We start from the raw sequence: 5,219 nt of genomic DNA, 5'->3' as shown, positions 1-5,219 counted from the left end.
TCATCAACTCACTCTTACACCTATCTACCCTATAATTCATCAACTCACTCTTACACCTACATTACTCATTCATCAAATCCAACGGTCCAGATCATCCAACGCGTCAGATCAAACGAACCAGAGCTCTCCCACCTTCCACCGCGCACCACTCACACCTCTCGCGGAATCACCGTATTCCCCATCCCACGGAAACCGCATCCGCCATCATCGCCGTCCTTTCATGATATCGAGTCCACCGTCGTCCACCTCCGCATTCTGCCCCTCCCTCTCCCCGCGTCACGCCGACTCCAAACCCTAGCATCCTCCGCCCCGCAGATCCCTCTATCGCTGACCGCTCCCTCCGCCAGCATCCCCACCCATCGCGGCCCTTCCATCCCGCATCCATTCCTCCGGCTTCCCCCTACCTTGCTCACCCGCCAACGGCAGCATCTCCACCTGCGCCGCCGCCAAGTCGACGGGAGCCGCCGACCTCGCCACACAACGCCGCGCCCACCTGCGCCGCCGCCGAATCGACGGGATCTGCCGACCTCGCCGCACCCCCATCCTGTCAGCCGTCGGGTCACCCGCGTGTTTGTCACGGCGGCGGCAACACCTCAGATAGCAAGAGGTTCAGACCAGGAGAACTTGCGCTGCACCAAGGAGCGGCCCGTTTGACTCCGTCAGCCCAGCAAGCGTTTCCCTGTGAGTGAGTGGACTCAGTAGAGATTGGCTGGGTCCACAGAAAGAGAGAGAGGCTTTTTGGCGCATTGCTATAAAGCCGGCAGCGAGAGGGAGATTACGTACTTTTGTAATACACAAACAGAAATCAATTCAAATCTCTCTGCTGCTTCTATCGTCTTCCTCCTCTGTTCGTTCTTTCCCTTTTGCTCTTCTCTCTCGAATCCAATTCTCTCCTCAAATCTATCTCCGATTCTGATTAGCTAGCAATTCCTCGTGAAGAAGTTAGGATCGTGACAGTGTTCACCGTCAACTGTGGTTGCACCGGCGGATTCCGCTGCCGTGGCTGCGATTGCGATGGCATGGAGGCAAAATACCATACGGGTGTGCAGACGCGGGCATGGCGGCATGCAGCTGACCCTGGCTGGTAAGGAGTTCTTGCTCTCGTTCTCTGCCACAGTCAATCTATTTTTTGATATATGTAAGTTTTATTTGTTCTAGAGAGGGCACAACAGCTGCAGTTAACCCTGATAGCATGATGCTTGGTTTTACCCTGTACTCTTACCTTCAAATACAGCTATACTGCCTGCGAATCCAAAGTTCCTCTGATTACTGTGGCCAACCTTGGAAATACATGCCATTTTGTGTATAATGTATTGCTGAAACTGAGTGTGATTCAATTATATCCATCTACTATCGGAATCACCATTAGCTGGGATCATGTGAAGCCACATCATCAGAAATATAACAGCCGTTGGATTGTTGTGCATCTTAAATGTCAGCCGTCGATACAATAAAAATGCTTTACTGATTACTTTAACTGCTGTCTCACCATGGCATCACCTCCATGGCAACCCTGACCCTTATCAACTATTTTCCCCCATTGCTTTATAGAATCAACAGTAGCCTAAATTGCATGGCCTAACCTTTCTATTTATATGTGCTACGAGTCAATCCAAGTAAGGTATAAAATTTTAATTATCGTTGTCCAATTCTGGTTCTGCCTTGAATTTTGGGAGAAAGGTACTACCGATGTGCTGACCATGTCTTCTCTACATTGTAGATGAGATCATTATGGTAGTGTCCAGACTTGTGAAATTACAAGTGAAAATATCCAAACTGAATGAAGTTTGTTTTGCTATAAGTGTTCATGCTGCATTTAGGAGGTCAGCGGTATTTTTTTTTTTTTGCTCTCGCTGAATTGGTTTTCATTTAGGTGGATACTGTGCTAAATTTATTCCATAGCAAAATTCTACCTTTTGTATGCTTGCAACAGATTACTACAAATTGGATCATTGATATATTAATTTATATTTGCAGACTGATCTTTTGTCTGCTCACCAGCTTCACAATTGATTGATCAAGATCAGCGGGATGCCTCACCCGGCCCCCGTAGTCCATCAATCCTGCCCACAGGCAAGGTAAGTTGCTCTCAATATTGTTCCTCCATTGATCGCATATATTAATAAGCTAATTCTACAACAGCCATCTACATTTCTAGATGTCAACCATCTGTAGTGTGTATTCTTATCTTTAGTGCTATTTGTTGTAACCAAGCCAAAAGGCATGGTGTCTATTTTATTCATGTTACCTTCAAAATCCTAGGTCACATTCAGTTACATGTATGTTTTCAGATTGAACAAATTTGACCAAACATCAGTACATATATACTACTTGAGAATGGCATGCTCATGTTCCTATAATTTTCAACTGCCATCCCTAAGAGAAAATACAACTTTTCTTGTCACAACTGTTCAGTAATTTGCAGCAATACTGTAACAGCGAAGAGAATGGACAAAATGGATCGATGGTATCAGCGGTACTAAAGCTGTGTAGTAATAAACTATTTTTTTTTGGTTAAGTCCATAGTAAATGAATCTAATCTTCCTAACTATTCATTTTTTCTCACCTAGACTGAAGAATGCATTTCTCTTTTACCTATGTGTATTCAGAAATATATATGAGGTGAGATATGCAGATATGCTTCTTCTGCTTTAGAAATTTGTGGAATACAAATAATGAAATATGGCAGGTTAAACTATCCGTGCATATACAGTATGTCATCAAGCCTTAGATTTTTTTCGAGATTATCAGAAAATGTTCTTGGAGAACAAGATTACTAGAAAATGGAAGTGTCATAAACATGTCTACTTGTTTTCTTTTGTCAAACAGACCGCTTTTTTGGATTTTATTTTAAAACTTTGTGATGGTTAATAAATCTTGTTTTTTTTTGACCCATCAAGCTGGAGAACCTGATGGTTAGTTCCTGATTCCATTCAACAGGGAGTCTGGCCTGCTGCATCGGTCACTGACACAGCATGCGGTTTGCCTTCCTCACACCCAAGCTCCCCCAATCTCCTTAGGATTTCCTCTTTCTTTTTTTTTCTTCTGTGTTTTCTCCTATCCTCCTATGGGTTGTTGTGGAATCAGGGGGGCCTATGCTATAAGGCCCTGTTTGATTCAGCTTAGGATTATTATAATCTAGCTTATTAGGAGTAAGCTGAAACAAACAAGTAGATTATTATAGCAGATTATTATAATCTATAAGCTAGATTATTATAATCTAATAAGCTGCTTTAAAAGAGCTTTTTTCAGATTATTGAGTGGCTAAAGACCCACTACCCTTACATATTTGAGAAAAATTACCCATCTATGCCATCAACCGAATAGATAGCTGAGGGCATTATAGACTTTAGCCTTTCAAACCCAATAATCCATGCCTCCAATAATCCAAACAAACAAACAACTCACAGCTTATTTTATATCAGCTTATTATAATCCAGCTTATAGCAATCTGGTTTAATAATTTAGATTATAATAATCATAAGCTGAAACAAACATGGCCTAAGTCTGATGTTCACGTGATTTTGTAACAGGTAGCTTCTGGTGTCTAAATTTGGACTATCTCACAACTGATTTGCACTAGGAGCTAAGCGGAGTTGAATTTTTCATTTCATTCCTACCCCCCGAAGGTAGAAACTGTGGCATGGAAGATGTGTACCTTTGACCAAAGAAAGAGGTAGACCCTATAGGGAAAAGCACTAGGAATATTGTGTATAAAGATGTCTTGGACTGGTTAACAACGCTAGGTACCTAGGCTAATATGTATGGCATGTAAAAAAGGTGCATTTCAATATTTGTGATATAGAGGATAATAAAATGCTAATCAGAATGTTACTTACCGTTGTCCTTTGGTTTTTACAGCATGCCGCAACCATTTGGGTGGAATATTGCGTGATTGGAACTGACATACTACCTTGTGCTACATCATGATTTTTTTAGTAAAATAAATGCATGTGCAGGAAGGTGACTAGCTAAGACAACAAAATTTGCTGTATCCATTGACGTACAAATAGAATGTGGCGCATAAGACATTCTTAAGTGTATCGCAAATATTCAAAGTTAGGATTAGTTGATTAGTTGCATAGTATATTCTATATTGTATCAAATGTTTTATTTTTGTACTTGTTTATGCCCGCAACAAGGTAATGGAATAACTCTCGATTATTCCTTTTTGGGTAGACTTATATCGCCCTCATATATTTACGTTGAGATATTGTATATTGAAGTGATAATATATAATTTTTGATGGTTATGAATTATTATTTTCACGCAATATGATATTGTTGTTCTTTGTCTAAATATATTTATATATGATATATGACTTGAATCAAATTAAAGCTCAATTGGACAGATTATATGAACATTATTCACTAACATGACAAATTTTCATAGTATTTTCTTTTTCAAAAATATAATGGCTCCGTAGCGTTAGCACGGGTATATTACTAGTTGTGTATAATTCTTCTCCTCGAACGTCCGAAGCAAGGAGAAAAATCGGACAGCATCCTCTGACACACATACACATATCCAAGCCTATATCTCTATCTCTAACCATATAACATGCACCTTTAACGATATTTAAAATGAATTTTCTCTTAAATTACTTATTTAATCTACAATCCGATCACACCGTTATATTCGTTGTAATTAAATCTTTACAACAAGATGTCGCATGATTATATTCTGATAAAAAATAATCATATATTTCAATACGTTAACACTTTTTGTTTTATACATGATAGGGACATGTTTCAATATGTGTCTTTAGCGTGTTTCATAAAATTCACAGAACTAACTGTTACTACTATTTCTCCTCTCTCTCTCTCCACCTCATGCACGCATGCATGCATTTTAGCTAGTTTCAAAACGATTTTTCTCTTAAACTAATTATCCAATCTACGATCCGATCACACCGTTGTATTCTTTGTAATTAAATCTTTACAACAAGATATCACATGATTATATTTTGATGAAAGAAAAGCATATGTTTCAATCCATTAACATTGGTTGTTTCATATGTGATAGCGATATGTTTCAACATGTATTTTTATCATGTTTCATAAATTTTTTTAAATATTTTAGTTGCTGATTTTTTTTGTTTCACCCTATATAACTTTATGTTTTACTTATTAGTTAACTGGAATATCTAACTGACTGGTTCTTTTTTCATGCTGCATACGTAGGCGGTCCTCAACTCCGGTGACGAGTTCGCCGGCGTT

At 39.5% G+C, this 5,219-nt stretch overlaps 1 long non-coding RNA gene across 1 annotated transcript; it reads left to right on the top strand.

The window, feature by feature from the left end:
* The first annotated feature begins 815 nt into the window (after nucleotides 1–815).
* On the top strand, nucleotides 816–4,156 carry LOC127777781 (uncharacterized). The gene is made up of 5 exons (XR_008018368.1): nucleotides 816–1,084; nucleotides 1,978–2,078; nucleotides 2,901–2,980; nucleotides 3,534–3,676; nucleotides 3,862–4,156. It is a non-coding gene; the product is annotated as an uncharacterized LOC127777781 (long non-coding RNA).
* The last annotated feature ends 1,063 nt before the right edge of the window (nucleotides 4,157–5,219 follow it).

The sequence above is a fragment of the Oryza glaberrima genome, chromosome 6, assembly GCF_000147395.1.
Source record: "Oryza glaberrima chromosome 6, OglaRS2, whole genome shotgun sequence".
Classification (NCBI taxonomy): Eukaryota; Viridiplantae; Streptophyta; class Magnoliopsida; order Poales; family Poaceae; genus Oryza; species Oryza glaberrima.
Note: the sequence above shows the minus strand (reverse complement) of the source record. Positions and strands in the feature narration are given on the sequence as shown.